Source organism: Athene noctua, chromosome 2 (genome assembly GCF_965140245.1).
Source record: "Athene noctua chromosome 2, bAthNoc1.hap1.1, whole genome shotgun sequence".
NCBI classification, from domain to species: Eukaryota; Metazoa; Chordata; class Aves; order Strigiformes; family Strigidae; genus Athene; species Athene noctua.
This window is the reverse complement of record NC_134038.1, coordinates 157,445,837-157,465,731: the sequence shown is the minus strand read 5'-3', so window position 1 is coordinate 157,465,731 and position 19,895 is coordinate 157,445,837. Positions and strand designations below refer to the sequence as shown.

The 19,895-nt window shown below is 49.9% G+C and overlaps 2 long non-coding RNA genes across 2 annotated transcripts; both read left to right on the top strand.

The window, feature by feature from the left end:
- Positions 1 to 53: 53 nt before the first annotated feature.
- Positions 54 to 9,618, top strand: LOC141957167 (uncharacterized). Its single transcript, XR_012633075.1, has 3 exons — positions 54 to 99; positions 1,278 to 1,397; positions 9,526 to 9,618. It is a non-coding gene; the product is annotated as an uncharacterized LOC141957167 (long non-coding RNA).
- Positions 9,619 to 10,074: 456 nt separating this feature from the next.
- LOC141957166 (uncharacterized) lies at positions 10,075 to 19,638 on the top strand. The gene is made up of 3 exons (XR_012633074.1): positions 10,075 to 10,120; positions 11,299 to 11,418; positions 19,546 to 19,638. It is a non-coding gene; the product is annotated as an uncharacterized LOC141957166 (long non-coding RNA).
- The last annotated feature ends 257 nt before the right edge of the window (positions 19,639 to 19,895 follow it).

Below are 19,895 nucleotides of genomic sequence, written 5' to 3'. Positions count from 1 at the left end.
TATACTCTTGCTTATCCCGTAAAAGATCTAACACAGAATTTTGTTTTTTTTCCAGTCACGCCACTTGCTCAGGAATGAAGGAGAAACAAACTAGAGGAGGTAAATATTTCTGAGTTGGTATTTCTTTGTCCTGCCTTCTGTTGGGTAAAGCCTAGCATTCCAACCAAAATGGAACTGGTTTCTTACTCTCTGTTAGAAGGCACTTGAAGGGGGGATTTATTTAATCTGAGTTGAGTTGGAGAAAAGCTTGATGTGTGGCTGCATTTCGTCATCTAGAGACCCAAGCCAGCGAGCAGAGAGCACAGAGCACCTCTGGGAAAGGGACTGGTCTGCCCTTTCTTTGGCACTGTCTGACGATGCAATAAAGAGCCCCGTAAGAGTGCCTGCACGGCCTGATGGGGAATGGAAACTACGTTCCTACCTTAGGACGGCTAAAACTAGGCCACACAAATCTCGATCCTTGTATCTCGGGAAAGTACACATAGGATTAATAGCCCATTTCTACCTTTTCCACCTACACTCGATACAGTGACAGGAGAGAAAGAGAGAGAGATGGGGGGGGGCGGGTTGGGGGGTGTGTGGAAATTCCTGTCTTTTATCGACACGAAATCTAAAAAGTGGGGAGGAGGGGCAAACTCTGTGATAGTTTCTCCCTGTAACAGTAATTTAAAAAGTGGTAACCATTGTGCAAGAAGATGAAAAGTACTTGCCTTTCTGCAAGTCCGGGAGGGTAGCTTCCACGGGGGACAGCTCTTTTTCCCGAGGGGAAGACACGGTTGTTGTTGAGGGGTGTTCACGAGGGGGCTGAATCCTGTAATACTCTCCTAGACACAGCCCAGGAGGGAAAAAAAAACCCAACAAAGTTCACTCTCTTGTCAGAACTGCTGTTTAGGCAAGAGTGACTAAGTTTGTATTTACCAGATTTATAGCATATTTCCTTTATTGCCCTTTCCTCTTCGATCTCTTCAGCAGTCTTGGGCACCTGGTCAGGAACATCTGTAGGAAATATTTTTCAAGGGTTACTAGACAGCTCTACAAAGACCTTTGGCAATTCTTCATAACCAGCCACCATAAGGAATTTCACTTTGGTCAGAGCCCTTCTTTTTTTCTGGCTGCAAGCTCTGCTTCTGGCCAGAAAGTGGATTCCTTGCTGTGAGGTATTTGCAAGCGCAGTGGACTTGCAGTCACGACACCTATTAAGAAGCAAACGTTGGTTGATGTAAACTGATGCCAAGCCATCTTCAATACTCATGATCCTTCTTTTCCCCCCCCCAAAGGAAATGTTGTGATGAAACATGTCAGCAGGGAGCGCTTGTCAGAAACCCTCTGCGCAGAGTTCCTCTCGGGCAGTGTCTGCCAGCGGAGCTGGCGAAGGGAGTGCTCCTTGGCTGTCTCAGGTAAGGCTGCTAAGATGAGCAAAGCCCTGCTTCTTGTATTGTTGAGGTTCCTGGGGCTGGAAGCGAGTTAGGAAGCCTGAACAGGCAGCCCTGCCAGCCAGTCTGAAGGGCAGGGGAAAGTGACGAGCAGCTTGGGGCTGCCCGGGAAGGAAGGAGCACAGCGGTTTGCGGAGTGCGCACGTGAGAGTAGGTCGCGCTCCCGCTCTCCGGGAACGTGCAATTCGTTCCTTCCCTGTGAATCGGGCATCTCCGAGGGAGATACATCCAACAGTTGAACTACATTTTAAAAAACGAAAACCTGAATCTCTCTCTGTACGTATAAAAACACAGACACAGACATTCAGCTTCTGCGGAGAGTGTTGTATGGATTCTCTTTGCTGGATTTAAGGATAACTTTCTGCAATAACATGAGACTGCCTACAGAGTTGAGGAAAGCAGTTGAAGGGATTATTTAAGTGGAAGTCAGAGCACTGTCTTTGGTGAACAAACCTGTGACTTCAGCTCTATTTAATGGGAAAAAGAGGAATTATCCCGCTGTTGAACTATACAGCCAGGCATTGCCCAGGAGTTAGGGAATGTTGCCTCGCTCCCACCTGGTGACTGCCGGTTCCAGTAACTTGGGGATTAGCTGGAAACTCTTTCAAAAACCTGTCAACAGCTCTTTTCTACAATTGTCACCGTTATTCGAATAAATGAGCTCTGAGGTGTCAAACACACCCACCCCCCCCCGCCCCCCCCTTCTACTTCCTTGTAAAAGAAAGAAAAAAACTTGTTTACAGTTCTCCTCCTCTTCCTCGTCGTCTTCGTCGTCCTCATCATCCTCGAGGTTTATGATGAGCGGCGGGTGAATTGGCAGTCGAGTCTTGTGTTGGTTTCTGTGGGGTTGCTGATGAGGGCCTGGATGGTGGGCAGCCTGTTGCAGTGGGGCATCTGCAGAAGAGAACGTGGTGTTTGTTTGTTTTGTTAGGAGGGAACTAGAATGTCAGATGAGGGTTGAGAGCAGCAGGTACAGTTCTGCAGTCCTTCTGACACTGAAGGCCTCTTTACACAGAGAGGTTGTGCCTTGCCTTGTCCTTGCTGCGATAGCAGATCTTAGCTGACTGATTTGCCAGGGTGCATTTCTTGACCTTACTCTAGGTTCTGGCAGCACTGGAAGGACATTTTTGCGTATGTCCTTAGTCGAGCGAACAAATGGTTGGTAAGATCTTTCTACTCACTGTTAGTAGGTGGCAAAAAAAGTCCGTTGATGTATCGGGGTTTGCTGTGATGGAAGGCACAGCTGATCCTCAGGCAGCCTCGGGGTTGTTTTTCCCAGAAACAGGAGATGTTGTGGTACTTTTGCTGCAGGAGAAAGGAGTTTTCAGGTGTTGTAAATGGCACAATAAAAATGGCCTAAATGGTTTAGTAGGTGGTGTGCTGAGCTTCATCCCAGCTGAGAGCTGAAAATGCCAGGTTGAGGGTAAATTCTGAATGAGTTTCTGTGTGGTTTTTTGAAGGAAAGCAAAGTCCCGCTTGAAGATCCTTGTGTACTTGAAGGTAAGTTTCACTTGGGTGCAGGCATGAACAGCTGGGTCTAGGAGCAGCATCTCCCCAACCCGCCGCTTTTGGACTGTAGGCAGCACAAGCGGGCCATGCCCTGAGACAGGCTGGGGTCTGGGGCCAAAGCCCATCTCCCAGGCGTGAACGCCTCAATCCCCGAGGCCGAAGCGGACGCAATAACCAAGAGCCCTACACCCACCCTTGGGTTTTTACTCGGTGGAATAGAATAGTATTTCTTTGGCGGACGGACCCGTTTGGAAGGTCTTTCTCTGAAGTAAGTGACTTTACGGGGATCCAGGCAGTTGCTGTGAGCAGAAGCTCTCAACATGCCAGTTTTTCTCAGAATCAGCGTCATGTCAATTCGCTAAGAAAGCGCTGGGTGATCTCTATGCACGATTTTTAACTTTTACGTCTTCCTTGAGTATCTGAACCCAGCTCACAGGAGAAATTGTCTGTAGTTTAGATGATGTTAGCTCTTTGCACTTGCAAAAATCAGCAGTTTGATGGACAGGTGCTGCCATGACCCAGAGAGAGGGGTCATAGCAACTTCAGACTGGAGACAGTAAGGCTCCCTTTCAGCACGGTCTGTCCAGAGAATCCAGGTTACAAGGCCCTGTAAAATCTACAGCATTTACCTGTGCGTAGGGGGGATGAAAGCGGAAGTAGGGGTCATTCCCAAGTGTGCCCATTTTCCCCGCTGAGGCTGCTTCTGGTCTGTGCTCCTAACGGCAGGCGATCTTATCCTGTGAAAGCAGTAGCTCCTCTCAAAAACTGCACCTCTGGAAGCTGATGTCTGCTTCTTTCTTGAAACAGAAACTCCAGCCAGCAGTGAAAGGGGCTTGAAGGGAGGAGGTGGTACCTTCTGCAGGCTCGTGGAACCAGCGAAGGCAGTTGCTAGGGGCTTTAGAATGTTACCCTCCAGCGGTTGCCAAGGGCACCTCCAGCGCGTGCCGTCAACAGCATGGCGCTCTGTAACCTGTCCAGCTGGAACCCCTTCCTTTTTCTCCCTTGCTCCCCAATAAAGTCGGGAAAACCGGAGCCTGTCAGAGGGTCTCCCGTTCTGGTGCTTCTTTACCGTCAAAGGGAACAAACCCATTTGGCGGGGCTTAAATAGTGCCCCACTTCTTGCTGTAGGAACTCACAGTGTCTTGGAAACAAATCTTTGATACCACCGAGGCAAACGGTCTTCTCTGACTCTTTCTTTAACCCAAATCCTTTTACCCCGTGTTTCTCGTACTCTCCCTCCCTCTTTGGATTGAGAAAGTTGCTGTTCCCTGTCAGTGCGCGGTTAGCTGTTAGCTGCTTCCCCTGCTGGGGTGCAGAGCTGCTTCTTGCTTCTGCGATGTCCACTGGCAGGGCTAAAGCAGAAAGAAGAGCGTGCACCTGTGTCCCTAATGAAGACCTGTGGTCCCGTTCAGGGGCTAGGCTGCCCCTGCACAAAAAGTAGCGAGGGGGGGGGGGGGGAAATGGAGTTTTAGCGTTGGAACACGGTGAGGCATCCTGTTCTCCTCAGGACGTGGGGTCCCATTTACCCCGCTGCCTGCCATCAGTGACTGGGAGATGAACGCTTGAGAGCACTGTTAGGGCGAAACCTGGGAACTTAGGAGTAAGAAGTCAAAGCAAGGGCAGAAAGGGAAAGGCTCCACAGCCTCCAAAGAGAGGTGAAAGAGTAATACGCTAGAGATGGAGCCCAAGAGAAGGGAGGGAGATCAAAGGCAGAATTCAAGACAGAGCCTAGTGGTTCATAGCATAGGAGGAGAATTTGGGAAAGCAGGTGACGGCCACGAACGATGAACTGTCAGTGGGCAGCAGCATCCACGGGCAGGATGTGTTAACCCTGCCGAGAGCTTTCCACACAGGGGCTCTTTGTAGCTGGTCAGCTGTGCCTGAAGGAGGCACAGGAGAAGGTACGGTCAGGAAGAATTAACTGCGTGTGGTGTTTGCGGGACACGGTTTTGGTAGCGGAGGGGCTACAGGGGCGGCTTCTGTGAGAAGGGGCCTGAAGCTTCCCCCGCGTCCGGCAGAGGCAATGCCAGGCAGCTCCAAGATGGACCCGCTGCCGGCCAGGGCTGCGCCCATCAGCGCCGGTGGGAGCGCTTCTGGGATAAGATATTTGAGAAGGGGGGAAAACTGCTGGGCAGCAGCAGCCGGAGAGAGGAGCGAGAATCTGCGGGAGAAACAACTCTGCAGACGCCACGGTGGGTGTCTTTCCCTTGAGCTGGGCCTCTCGCGCAGGCCGATCCTGTGCTGGGCATGTCGGCACGCTAAGACGCTAGAAAATGATTTCCTTCGGGCTTTGGCTTGTTGGGGTGGCTTTTCGGGGGAGGGTGGTGGGTGCAATTGCCTCAGGAGGTGCTAGTTCTCCATGATCCCGGTTTGGAAAGGCACTGGGCTTGTATAAAGCGTCTTTTCGGATGCTGGTTTTCTGAGATGCCATTTAAAAGGCAAGGAGGACAGTGTAGCTCGTGCTACAGCCATTCAGATGCTGGGAGGAGCCCCAAGTTGTGCGGCAGCGAATGGGCCTGCGACTCTGGCCCAGCACCCCCTGCACCTCCCGTCGGTGGAAAAGTCACCCCGTTTTGGTCCTTTGAGCTCTTAGAGGATTTTCCCAAAGAAGCCATCTCGATTCCTCATTTCCACTGTGAGACAGAAGGGATGTTCACCTGAGAACTTGTTGCTGCACTCTTAGATAAGGGCTAGGCCGGGCCTTATCTAACTGGGCACAGCATCCCTCTGGGTCAGATTGTAAATTGCCTCAGGCAGACGACATAGAAGGTGTTGCCGCAAGGCGTCGGGTCCCACAGGTGGAAAGGGCGGTGTCTAGTTCGAGGGGAGGAAACATTTTTGAGACGCTTAGTGTCCTTGCTTTCAAAAAGGTGTTTCTCTCTGTTTTTTTGACATGTTCTAACTCTCGGCTAAAGCAGATACTCTATAGACGTTTCTATTCTTCTCTCAGTTAAGGAAAGCGAGACCTAACTGCACGCCTGTTTACAATCCCTATAGCCTCTCTAAATTTCACAGGATCCCAGAACCGTTCAGGTTGAAAAAACCCCTTGGGATCATCGAGTCCAACCCTCAGCCCCACTATGGTGCAAAGTTCTCCCCTGCACCATAGCCCCCGAGGTCTCATCCAAACGACCCTTCAACACCTCCAGGGATGGTGACTCCAGCCCTTCCCTGGGCAGCCTATTCCCCTGTCTGAGCTCTCTTTCTGGGAACCCTTTTCTCCGAATGTCCAGTGTAAACCTCCCTGTTGCAGTTGAAAGCCATTCCCTCTTGTTCTGTCGCTAATGACCTGTGAGAAGAGACCAGCACCAGGCTCTCTCCACTGTCCTTTCAGGGAGTTGTAGAGAGTGCTGAGGTCTGCCCTCAGCCTTCTCCTCCTCAGACTGAACCGTCCCCATTAGATTTCTAAAGAGAAGAAAAAGGACATCATGACCACCTGAGGTTTCTGCCAGATACTCTCTGTAAAGTAGGGTAGAGAGCTGTATGAGAGCTGTATTTCTGGGAGAAGGATAGAATCATTTCAGCTCGAAGGCACCCTGGAAGGGATCTGATCCATCCCCATGTTCTAAACAGTCACAGTGAGGAGAAAGCTCCAAGGAAGAAAAAGACTTGGACGTTCCCAGTGACAAGTGCCACCCGGATAAGTGCTGGATCCCAGAGCTACAGAAAGGAGTCTGAAGGGCTCTCCTCCCAAAGTGAGGATGTTCTAAGAACGACCAAAGGTCCGGTAAACGCGAAAAGGGGAAAGGCCTGCGACAAAGCTAGACATCACATCTAGGTGACAGCTGGGTGTGAGGTTGGTTTCTTCAGAAGGCAACATTAAAGTAGCCTTCTTCTCAGCCTTCCTCTCGCTCTGATCTTGGTCTTTCCCCCATCTTTGCTCCTTTAGTTCAAAATGTGTGTCAAACCTCTTTCAGCTCATTCGGGGAGTTTGGTTGTGAAGCTCGTTTGGTTCGTAACACGGTTCTGCTGCCCTGCTCAAAGGTCAGAATCTCAGGAGGAAGCTCAGACTGAGCCCCCAGACGTCTGGCAGACAGCTAAAGCGTCTAGAAATCTGGCTTTGGCACCAAACCAGCTACTTTCTAGAATGCATCGTTATTGCTGCTTACATGAAAAGCTCTCTGAAACTGCTAAGTGAAGCCAACATATTTATTCATACAAGGAATTCTGCGTTATTCAAACAGAGTCTGTAAAAATAATTTCCTCTCTCCGATTTTCCTGACTGATTTAAATGTAGTCCATTTACTGAAGGCTGTTGGGAAGTTTTGAACGTTCTAGGGTAGACATGATTTTTCGGACTTGGTAAGATAATCTTCTTTGGGTTTTCCGGTTGCCGATTCTCCTGTTCTTGTAAACTGCGGCCCTCGCTTCTTGGCTTTCCCGCGTGGAGGCTGGCGGTCTCCTTTCCTATGGACCTGGACGTCTTGGTGGCTCTGCGGTCAAAAGAGAGAGACAGAACGTTATGTGTGCGTCATTTCCTAGAAGGAAACAACATGCTCGCTCTCTCAGAAACCTTTTCAGAAGTACACTTTGAACGCTTGTAAAAGCAAGGGGGGAAAAAAAAAATGTCATCCTAATCTAATTGACCCTCGTTTCCAAAGGTTCCATTCAAGTCTTTTTCCTCTAAAACCTTCCCAAGCAGCTGCTTGAGCAGCAGGTGGTGGTTGCACAAAGCAAGCAGAAATGGTGGCAAGGCTGTTGAGGGATTCCCGAAGGTGGGTTGAGGTGCTTTGCATCCCTGTGGTGCCTCAGCAGGATTTGCATCTCCGACCGGAGTCAGAATGGCCTAATGCTGCGTGTGGAAGTGCCCTGGGTCAGCTCGGGGCAGCACTGACAGCGGGGCCGCCTGGGGGGTGTCTGAAACAGAGGCGGGCAGGGGCCTGGTGCTTTCACTGGAAAGAGGGAATTGTATCAAGCAGTTACCTGAAGGGTGGTTTTCAAGGGAGAGCTCGTTTTTCCCTCTGGATTTCTTTTGCTCCCAGGGGTTGAGGTAGAGGCTCCTGATGTGGATCTGTCTGTAGAAAACACATAGACATTGTTTCTTAATGACAGCTGCAATGGCAGGAAAGGCTCTCTGAGCCTGAGAGGTGAATTCAGTGTGAGGTTAGCTGAAGGACCAAGGAGGGAGTGCATGGGGTGGATCCCACACCACCTCTGAAATAGCAGCTAGTATTCAATCCAGACTCCCTCTGTGGTCGTTTAAAGATCATCTGTAAACTGGTGGCGTTCCCAGGGGGCTCACGGGACCTTCGCAGTGAGGCGATCCCGCCGTGGGGGACATCCTTGACTCGAACAAAGGGGATGTTCCTGTGTTGAAAGTCTGCCCCAAGGCATCAGTTGCTTTTAGAGGAAAGGAGTGCCTAAGCCGGCCTCCTGTTTTATCCCTGCTTGTGAAGAAAGCACCAGGCACAAGGCAGCTTTGTGGTTTTGTGCCGGGCGGTTGGTTTTGCACCCGAGTACGCTGCCTAAGGACTACCCCTGTTCTGTCAAACGGGCTTAAAAATGAATCTTATTAATACTCGGGTGTTGCGTTAATTTGCAAAAATGTATGCTACCTTTAAATTGATAGCAGGAGTTTGCTGAAGAGATCAAAGAGGCTGTAAAAAGTGGGGATCAGTATATTTGTGCCCCGTGGCCCATTTCCTGCATCTGTCGCCGTTTGTGGGGCAGAGGACTGCTTTCTGCTCGGAAGGTGCTAAATTAGTGTTGGTGACTATTGTGTCTGACCAGTTGTAAAGCTTTCTAAAGCTTCACGTTTCTGTCTGTGGATCCTGAGGCAATCAGTCTGTTGGTGAAAATGATGCTGGATCAGATTGACCCCTGCCCATATTCAGGCATAAATAAGTGAGTTTTCAGCTGCAGGGACCGATGGAAAGCAGCACAATCCAGACAGGCACGTTTGAGGCATTTTAAGAGATCAATGTAAGCAGGAGCCCACCTGTAACTTCCGTGAACTTTGGCGCTGGCTTGGCAGGGAAGGCACAGGAGACGATGTACGCCGAAATTGGTGGTCCTGCAGAGTCGAAAGAAGACTTTCTTCTCGGTTCTGTACAGACATAAAGATGAGAAGAATCAGTTTGATCGCCCTCCCTTTGACCCCTTTGCTGGTAACTTGGTTTTGCTCTGGGGTTTGAAGTATGAATTCCTCAAAGGGAAAAAGCAAACAGAACTGTTGCACTGTTCTTCAAGAGCTGACATCCTGGCTGGAAAACAAGATGAAAAACTTGTTCTTTCTGGGTAGCCCAGTCCAAATGCATTCAGTTATTTTATTTACCCCCTGATGCTCAGCAGTGAGAATGGCAGTGCCGTTCCCTGTGCTTACCCACAAGCAGCTAAACCCTTCTTTCTCTTGCCTTTCCGGGTGATGGCAATACAATTCCCACCACGCTGAGTAACGCCAAAAGAGAAGGAGAGCCTTCAGGAAACGCAGTAGCAATTGTGAATATTGCCAGCACAGACGGCAGAGCCTTTGAAAATGGAGGTAATCTCCTTTAGCACTGGCTCCCACCTCTGGGAGCTCGTGATTAGTTTAGTGCAATTGCCTTGAAGCTCTCATTTTGTCTGCTTCTTGGTCTTTGGTTAGTTCTTCGGATCCCGCCGAGTGTAACTCGAGCACCTGGTGTGTGACTGCCGTGCTCTCTGATGAAACACCATCATGCCCAGGTTAAAGAAGACCACAGCTCCAAAGGAAGGCACCGGCCTCAGCCACCTGTTGGTTCTTTGGCTTCTCGCTTTTCAGGAATGCTATTTACGGATCCTACCCGAGGGAAGATGTGGCCTATTAAAAGGTGCGTGTGTCATCCTTGTACCTAAAACCTCAAGAGAACTCACTTGAAGAAATGCTCTGGGGGAAGCACCTCTCTCCTTTCCTCTGACTGCATCTCATTAGAAATACAAAATTAGAAGATTTTGTCCCTGAAATTGACGGTAATGTGATTTCCCAGCCTCCCCCCCCCCCCCCTCCCTCCAGTTGAAAGTAGCAGGTGATATTTCTGTGCAGCAGTTTCTGATGACTGATGTACTGGTGAGTCCGGTGTGTTTTTATAGTCAGAACATAATGCTCTCTCCTCTAATGGAATTATACTCTTGCTTATCCCGTAAAAGATCTAACACAGAATTTTGTTTTTTTTCCAGTCACGCCACTTGCTCAGGAATGAAGGAGAAACAAACTAGAGGAGGTAAATATTTCTGAGTTGGTATTTCTTTGTCCTGCCTTCTGTTGGGTAAAGCCTAGCATTCCAACCAAAATGGAACTGGTTTCTTACTCTCTGTTAGAAGGCACTTGAAGGGGGGATTTATTTAATCTGAGTTGAGTTGGAGAAAAGCTTGATGTGTGGCTGCATTTCGTCATCTAGAGACCCAAGCCAGCGAGCAGAGAGCACAGAGCACCTCTGGGAAAGGGACTGGTCTGCCCTTTCTTTGGCACTGTCTGACGATGCAATAAAGAGCCCCGTAAGAGTGCCTGCACGGCCTGATGGGGAATGGAAACTACGTTCCTACCTTAGGACGGCTAAAACTAGGCCACACAAATCTCGATCCTTGTATCTCGGGAAAGTACACATAGGATTAATAGCCCATTTCTACCTTTTCCACCTACACTCGATACAGTGACAGGAGAGAAAGAGAGAGAGATGGGGGGGGGCGGGTTGGGGGGTGTGTGGAAATTCCTGTCTTTTATCGACACGAAATCTAAAAAGTGGGGAGGAGGGGCAAACTCTGTGATAGTTTCTCCCTGTAACAGTAATTTAAAAAGTGGTAACCATTGTGCAAGAAGATGAAAAGTACTTGCCTTTCTGCAAGTCCGGGAGGGTAGCTTCCACGGGGGACAGCTCTTTTTCCCGAGGGGAAGACACGGTTGTTGTTGAGGGGTGTTCACGAGGGGGCTGAATCCTGTAATACTCTCCTAGACACAGCCCAGGAGGGAAAAAAAAACCCAACAAAGTTCACTCTCTTGTCAGAACTGCTGTTTAGGCAAGAGTGACTAAGTTTGTATTTACCAGATTTATAGCATATTTCCTTTATTGCCCTTTCCTCTTCGATCTCTTCAGCAGTCTTGGGCACCTGGTCAGGAACATCTGTAGGAAATATTTTTCAAGGGTTACTAGACAGCTCTACAAAGACCTTTGGCAATTCTTCATAACCAGCCACCATAAGGAATTTCACTTTGGTCAGAGCCCTTCTTTTTTTCTGGCTGCAAGCTCTGCTTCTGGCCAGAAAGTGGATTCCTTGCTGTGAGGTATTTGCAAGCGCAGTGGACTTGCAGTCACGACACCTATTAAGAAGCAAACGTTGGTTGATGTAAACTGATGCCAAGCCATCTTCAATACTCATGATCCTTCTTTTCCCCCCCCCAAAGGAAATGTTGTGATGAAACATGTCAGCAGGGAGCGCTTGTCAGAAACCCTCTGCGCAGAGTTCCTCTCGGGCAGTGTCTGCCAGCGGAGCTGGCGAAGGGAGTGCTCCTTGGCTGTCTCAGGTAAGGCTGCTAAGATGAGCAAAGCCCTGCTTCTTGTATTGTTGAGGTTCCTGGGGCTGGAAGCGAGTTAGGAAGCCTGAACAGGCAGCCCTGCCAGCCAGCCTGAAGGGCAGGGGAAAGTGACGAGCAGCTTGGGGCTGCCCGGGAAGGAAGGAGCACAGCGGTTTGCGGAGTGCGCACGTGAGAGTAGGTCGCGCTCCCGCTCTCCGGGAACGTGCAATTCGTTCCTTCCCTGTGAATCTGGCATCTCCGAGGGAGATACATCCAACAGTTGAACTACATTTTAAAAAACGAAAACCTGAATCTCTCTCTGTACGTATAAAAACACAGACACAGACATTCAGCTTCTGCGGAGAGTGTTGTATGGATTCTCTTTGCTGGATTTAAGGATAACTTTCTGCAATAACATGAGACTGCCTACAGAGTTGAGGAAAGCAGTTGAAGGGATTATTTAAGTGGAAGTCAGAGCACTGTCTTTGGTGAACAAACCTGTGACTTCAGCTCTATTTAATGGGAAAAAGAGGAATTATCCCGCTGTTGAACTATACAGCCAGGCATTGCCCAGGAGTTAGGGAATGTTGCCTCGCTCCCACCTGGTGACTGCCGGTTCCAGTAACTTGGGGATTAGCTGGAAACTCTTTCAAAAACCTGTCAACAGCTCTTTTCTACAATTGTCACGGTTATTCGAATAAATGAGCTCTGAGGTGTCAAACACACCCACCCCCCCCCGCCCCCCCCTTCTACTTCTTTGTAAAAGAAAGAAAAAACTTGTTTACAGTTCTCCTCCTCTTCCTCGTCGTCTTCGTCGTCCTCATCATCCTCGAGGTTTATGATGAGCGGCGGGTGAATTGGCAGTCGAGTCTTGTGTTGGTTTCTGTGGGGTTGCTGATGAGGGCCTGGATGGTGGGCAGCCTGTTGCAGTGGGGCATCTGCAGAAGAGAACGTGGTGTTTGTTTGTTTTGTTAGGAGGGAACTAGAATGTCAGATGAGGGTTGAGAGCAGCAGGTACAGTTCTGCAATCCTTCTGACACTGAAGGCCTCTTTACACAGAGAGGTTGTGCCTTGCCTTGTCCTTGCTGCGATAGCAGATCTTAGCTGACTGATTTGCCAGGGTGCATTTCTTGACCTTACTCTAGGTTCTGGCAGCACTGGAAGGACATTTTTGCGTATGTCCTTAGTCGAGCGAACAAATGGTTGGTAAGATCTTTCTACTCACTGTTAGTAGGTGGCAAAAAAAGTCCGTTGATGTATCGGGGTTTGCTGTGATGGAAGGCACAGCTGATCCTCAGGCAGCCTCGGGGTTGTTTTTCCCAGAAACAGGAGATGTTGTGGTACTTTTGCTGCAGGAGAAAGGAGTTTTCAGGTGTTGTAAATGGCACAATAAAAATGGCCTAAATGGTTTAGTAGGTGGTGTGCTGAGCTTCATCCCAGCTGAGAGCTGAAAATGCCAGGTTGAGGGTAAATTCTGAATGAGTTTCTGTGTGGTTTTTTGAAGGAAAGCAAAGTCCCGCTTGAAGATCCTTGTGTACTTGAAGGTAAGTTTCACTTGGGTGCAGGCATGAACAGCTGGGTCTAGGAGCAGCATCTCCCCAACCCGCCGCTTTTGGACTGTAGGCAGCACAAGCGGGCCATGCCCTGAGACAGGCTGGGGTCTGGGGCCAAAGCCCATCTCCCAGGCGTGAACGCCTCAATCCCCGAGGCCGAAGCGGACGCAATAACCAAGAGCCCTACACCCACCCTTGGGTTTTTACTCGGTGCAATAGAATAGTATTTCTTTGGCGGACGGACCCGTTTGGAAGGTCTTTCTCTGAAGTAAGTGACTTTACGGGGATCCAGGCAGTTGCTGTGAGCAGAAGCTCTCAACATGCCAGTTTTTCTCAGAGTCAGCGTCATGTCAATTCGCTAAGAAAGCGCTGGGTGATCTCTATGCACGATTTTTAACTTTTACGTCTTCCTTGAGTATCTGAACCCAGCTCACAGGAGAAATTGTCTGTAGTTTAGATGATGTTAGCTCTTTGCACTTGCAAAAATCAGCAGTTTGATGGACAGGTGCTGCCATGACCCAGAGAGAGGGGTCATAGCAACTTCAGACTGGAGACAGTAAGGCTCCCTTTCAGCACGGTCTGTCCAGAGAATCCAGGTTACAAGGCCCTGTAAAATCTACAGCATTTACCTGTGCGTAGGGGGGATGAAAGCGGAAGTAGGGGTCATTCCCAAGTGTGCCCATTTTCCCCGCTGAGGCTGCTTCTGGTCTGTGCTCCTAACGGCAGGCGATCTTATCCTGTGAAAGCAGTAGCTCCTCTCAAAAACTGCACCTCTGGAAGCTGATGTCTGCTTCTTTCTTGAAACAGAAACTCCAGCCAGCAGTGAAAGGGGCTTGAAGGGAGGAGGTGGTACCTTCTGCAGGCTTGTGGAACCAGCGAAGGCAGTTGCTAGGGGCTTTAGAATGTTACCCTCCAGCGGTTGCCAAGGGCACCTCCAGCGCGTGCCGTCAACAGCATGGCGCTCTGTAACCTGTCCAGCTGGAACCCCTTCCTTTTTCTCCCTTGCTCCCCAATAAAGTCGGGAAAACCGGAGCCTGTCAGAGGGTCTCCCGTTCTGGTGCTTCTTTACCGTCAAAGGGAAGAAACCCATTTGGCGGGGCTTAAATAGTGCCCCACTTCTTGCTGTAGGAACTCACAGTGTCTTGGAAACAAATCTTTGATACCACCGAGGCAAACGGTCTTCTCTGACTCTTTCTTTAACCCAAATCCTTTTACCCCGTGTTTCTCGTACTCTCCCTCCCTCTTTGGATTGAGAAAGTTGCTGTTCCCTGTCAGTGCGCGGTTAGCTGTTAGCTGCTTCCCCTGCTGGGGTGCAGAGCTGCTTCTTGCTTCTGCGATGTCCACTGGCAGGGCTAAAGCAGAAAGAAGAGCGTGCACCTGTGTCCCTAATGAAGACCTGTGGTCCCGTTCAGGGGCTAGGCTGCCCCTGCACAAAAAGTAGCGAGGGGGGGGGGGGGGAAATGGAGTTTTAGCGTTGGAACACGGTGAGGCATCCTGTTCTCCTCAGGACGTGGGGTCCCATTTACCCCACTGCCTGCCATCAGTGACTGGGAGATGAACGCTTGAGAGCACTGTTAGGGCGAAACCTGGGAACTTAGGAGTAAGAAGTCAAAGCAAGGGCAGAAAGGGAAAGGCTCCACAGCCTCCAAAGAGAGGTGAAAGAGTAATACGCTAGAGATGGAGCCCAAGAGAAGGGAGGGAGATCAAAGGCAGAATTCAAGACAGAGCCTAGTGGTTCATAGCATAGGAGGAGAATTTGGGAAAGCAGGTGACGGCCACGAACGATGAACTGTCAGTGGGCAGCAGCATCCACGGGCAGGATGTGTTAACCCTGCCGAGAGCTTTCCACACAGGGGCTCTTTGTAGCTGGTCAGCTGTGCCTGAAGGAGGCACAGGAGAAGGTACGGTCAGGAAGAATTAACTGCGTGTGGTGTTTGCGGGACACGGTTTTGGTAGCGGAGGGGCTACAGGGGCGGCTTCTGTGAGAAGGGGCCTGAAGCTTCCCCCGCGTCCGGCAGAGGCAATGCCAGGCAGCTCCAAGATGGACCCGCTGCCGGCCAGGGCTGCGCCCATCAGCGCCGGTGGGAGCGCTTCTGGGATAAGATATTTGAGAAGGGGGGAAAACTGCTGGGCAGCAGCAGCCGGAGAGAGGAGCGAGAATCTGCGGGAGAAACAACTCTGCAGACGCCACGGTGGGTGTCTTTCCCTTGAGCTGGGCCTCTCGCGCAGGCCGATCCTGTGCTGGGCATGTCGGCACGCTAAGACGCTAGAAAATGATTTCCTTCGGGCTTTGGCTTGTTGGGGTGGCTTTTCGGGGGAGGGTGGTGGGTGCAATTGCCTCAGGAGGTGCTAGTTCTCCATGATCCCGGTTTGGAAAGGCACTGGGCTTGTATAAAGCGTCTTTTCGGATGCTGGTTTTCTGAGATGCCATTTAAAAGGCAAGGAGGACAGTGTAGCTCGTGCTACAGCCATTCAGATGCTGGGAGGAGCCCCAAGTTGTGCGGCAGCGAATGGGCCTGCGACTCTGGCCCAGCACCCCCTGCACCTCCCGTCGGTGGAAAAGTCACCCCGTTTTGGTCCTTTGAGCTCTTAGAGGATTTTCCCAAAGAAGCCATCTCGATTCCTCATTTCCACTGTGAGACAGAAGGGATGTTCACCTGAGAACTTGTTGCTGCACTCTTAGATAAGGGCTAGGCCGGGCCTTATCTAACTGGGCACAGCATCCCTCTGGGTCAGATTGTAAATTGCCTCAGGCAGACGACATAGAAGGTGTTGCCGCAAGGCGTCGGGTCCCACAGGTGGAAAGGGCGGTGTCTAGTTCGAGGGGAGGAAACATTTTTGAGACGCTTAGTGTCCTTGCTTTCAAAAAGGTGTTTCTCTCTGTTTTTTTGACATGTTCTAACTCTCGGCTAAAGCAGATACTCTATAGACGTTTCTATTCTTCTCTCAGTTAAGGAAAGCGAGACCTAACTGCACGCCTGTTTACAATCCCTATAGCCTCTCTAAATTTCACAGGATCCCAGAACCGTTCAGGTTGAAAAAACCCCTTGGGATCATCGAGTCCAACCCTCAGCCCCACTATGGTGCAAAGTTCTCCCCTGCACCATAGCCCCCGAGGTCTCATCCAAACGACCCTTCAACACCTCCAGGGATGGTGACTCCAGCCCTTCCCTGGGCAGCCTATTCCCCTGTCTGAGCTCTCTTTCTGGGAACCCTTTTCTCCGAATGTCCAGTGTAAACCTCCCTGTTGCAGTTGAAAGCCATTCCCTCTTGTTCTGTCGCTAATGACCTGTGAGAAGAGACCAGCACCAGGCTCTCTCCACTGTCCTTTCAGGGAGTTGTAGAGAGTGCTGAGGTCTGCCCTCAGCCTTCTCCTCCTCAGACTGAACCGTCCCCATTAGATTTCTAAAGAGAAGAAAAAGGACATCATGACCACCTGAGGTTTCTGCCAGATACTCTCTGTAAAGTAGGGTAGAGAGCTGTATGAGAGCTGTATTTCTGGGAGAAGGATAGAATCATTTCAGCTCGAAGGCACCCTGGAAGGGATCTGATCCATCCCCATGTTCTAAACAGTCACAGTGAGGAGAAAGCTCCAAGGAAGAAAAAGACTTGGACGTTCCCAGTGACAAGTGCCACCCGGATAAGTGCTGGATCCCAGAGCTACAGAAAGGAGTCTGAAGGGCTCTCCTCCCAAAGTGAGGATGTTCTAAGAACGACCAAAGGTCCGGTAAACGCCAAAAGGGGAAAGGCCTGCGACAAAGCTAGACATCACATCTAGGTGACAGCTGGGTGTGAGGTTGGTTTCTTCAGAAGGCAACATTAAAGTAGCCTTCTTCTCAGCCTTCCTCTCGCTCTGATCTTGGTCTTTCCCCCATCTTTGCTCCTTTAGTTCAAAATGTGTGTCAAACCTCTTTCAGCTCATTCGGGGAGTTTGGTTGTGAAGCTCGTTTGGTTCGTAACACGGTTCTGCTGCCCTGCTCAAAGGTCAGAATCTCAGGAGGAAGCTCAGACTGAGCCCCCAGACGTCTGGCAGACAGCTAAAGCGTCTAGAAATCTGGCTTTGGCACCAAACCAGCTACTTTCTAGAATGCATCGTTATTGCTGCTTACATGAAAAGCTCTCTGAAACTGCTAAGTGAAGCCAACATATTTATTCATACAAGGAATTCTGCGTTATTCAAACAGAGTCTGTAAAAATAATTTCCTCTCTCCGATTTTCCTGACTGATTTAAATGTAGTCCATTTACTGAAGGCTGTTGGGAAGTTTTGAACGTTCTAGGGTAGACATGATTTTTCGGACTTGGTAAGATAATCTTCTTTGGGTTTTCCGGTTGCCGATTCTCCTGTTCTTGTAAACTGCGGCCCTCGCTTCTTGGCTTTCCCGCGTGGAGGCTGGCGGTCTCCTTTCCTATGGACCTGGACGTCTTGGTGGCTCTGCGGTCAAAAGAGAGAGACAGAACGTTATGTGTGCGTCATTTCCTAGAAGGAAACAACATGCTCGCTCTCTCAGAAACCTTTTCAGAAGTACACTTTGAACGCTTGTAAAAGCAAGGGGGGAAAAAAAAAATGTCATCCTAATCTAATTGACCCTCGTTTCCAAAGGTTCCATTCAAGTCTTTTTCCTCTAAAACCTTCCCAAGCAGCTGCTTGAGCAGCAGGTGGTGGTTGCACAAAGCAAGCAGAAATGGTGGCAAGGCTGGTGAGGGATTCCCGAAGGTGGGTTGAGGTGCTTTGCATCCCTGTGGTGCCTCAGCAGGATTTGCATCTCCGACCGGAGTCAGAATGGCCTAATGCTGCGTGTGGAAGTGCCCTGGGTCAGCTCGGGGCAGCACTGACAGCGGGGCCGCCTGGGGGGTGTCTGAAACAGAGGCGGGCAGGGGCCTGGTGCTTTCACTGGAAAGAGGGAATTGTATCAAGCAGTTACCTGAAGGGTGGTTTTCAAGGGAGAGCTCGTTTTTCCCTCTGGATTTCTTTTGCTCCCAGGGGTTGAGGTAGAGGCTCCTGATGTGGATCTGTCTGTAGAAAACACATAGACATTGTTTCTTAATGACAGCTGCAATGGCAGGAAAGGCTCTCTGAGCCTGAGAGGTGAATTCAGTGTGAGGTTAGCTGAAGGACCAAGGAGGGAGTGCATGGGGTGGATCCCACACCACCTCTGAAATAGCAGCTAGTATTCAATCCAGACTCCCTCTGTGGTCGTTTAAAGATCATCTGTAAACTGGTGGCGTTCCCAGGGGGCTCACGGGACCTTCGCAGTGAGGCGATCCCGCCGTGGGGGACATCCTTGACTCGAACAAAGGGGATGTTCCTGTGTTGAAAGTCTGCCCCAAGGCATCAGTTGCTTTTAGAGGAAAGGAGTGCCTAAGCCGGCCTCCTGTTTTATCCCTGCTTGTGAAGAAAGCACCAGGCACAAGGCAGCTTTGTGGTTTTGTGCCGGGCGGTTGGTTTTGCACCCGAGTACGCTGCCTAAGGACTACCCCTGTTCTGTCAAACGGGCTTAAAAATGAATCTTATTAATACTCGGGTGTTGCGTTAATTTGCAAAAATGTATGCTACCTTTAAATTGATAGCAGGAGTTTGCTGAAGAGATCAAAGAGGCTGTAAAAAGTGGGGATCAGTATATTTGTGCCCCGTGGCCCATTTCCTGCATCTGTCGCCGTTTGTGGGGCAGAGGACTGCTTTCTGCTCGGAAGGTGCTAAATTAGTGTTGGTGACTATTGTGTCTGACCAGTTGTAAAGCTTTCTAAAGCTTCACGTTTCTGTCTGTGGATCCTGAGGCAATCAGTCTGTTGGTGAAAATGATGCTGGATCAGATTGACCCCTGCCCATATTCAGGCATAAATAAGTGAGTTTTCAGCTGCAGGGACCGATGGAAAGCAGCACAATCCAGACAGGCACGTTTGAGGCATTTTAAGAGATCAATGTAAGCAGGAGCCCACCTGTAACTTCCGTGAACTTTGGCGCTGGCTTGGCAGGGAAGGCACAGGAGACGATGTACGCCGAAATTGGTGGTCCTGCAGAGTCGAAAGAAGACTTTCTTCTCGGTTCTGTACAGACATAAAGATGAGAAGAATCAGTTTGATCGCCCTCCCTTTGACCCCTTTGCTGGTAACTTGGTTTTGCTCTGGGGTTTGAAGTATGAATTCCTCAAAGGGAAAAAGCAAACAGAACTGTTGCACTGTTCTTCAAGAGCTGACATCCTGGCTGGAAAACAAGATGAAAAACTTGTTCTTTCTGGGTAGCCCAGTCCAAATGCATTCAGTTATTTTATTTACCCCCTGATGCTCAGCAGTGAGAATGGCAGTGCCGTTCCCTGTGCTTACCCACAAGCAGCTAAACCCTTCTTTCTCTTGCCTTTCCGGGTGATGGCAATACAATTCCCACCACGCTGAGTAACGCCAAAAGAGAAGGAGAGCCTTCAGGAAACGCAGTAGCAATTGTGAATATTGCCAGCACAGACGGCAGAGCCTTTGAAAATGGAGGTAATCTCCTTTAGCACTGGCTCCCACCTCTGGGAGCTTGTGATTAGTTTAGTGCAATTGCCTTGAAGCTCTCATTTTGTCTGCTTCTTGGTCTTTGGTTAGTTCTTCGGATCCCGCCGAGTGTAACTCGAGCACCTGGTGTGTGACTGCCGTGCTCTCTGATGAAACACCATCATGCCCAGGTTAAAGAAGACCACAGCTCCAAAGGAAGGCACCGGCCTCAGCCACCTGTTGGTTCTTTGGCTTCTCGCTTTTCAGGAATGCTATTTACGGATCCTACCCGAGGGAAGATGTGGCCTATTAAAAGGTGCGTGTGTCATCCTTGTACCTAAAACCTCAAGAGAACTCACTTGAAGAAATGCTCTGGGGGAAGCATCTCTCTCCTTTCCTCTGACTGCATCTCATTAGAAATACAAAATTAGAAGATTTTGTCCCTGAAATTGACGGTAATG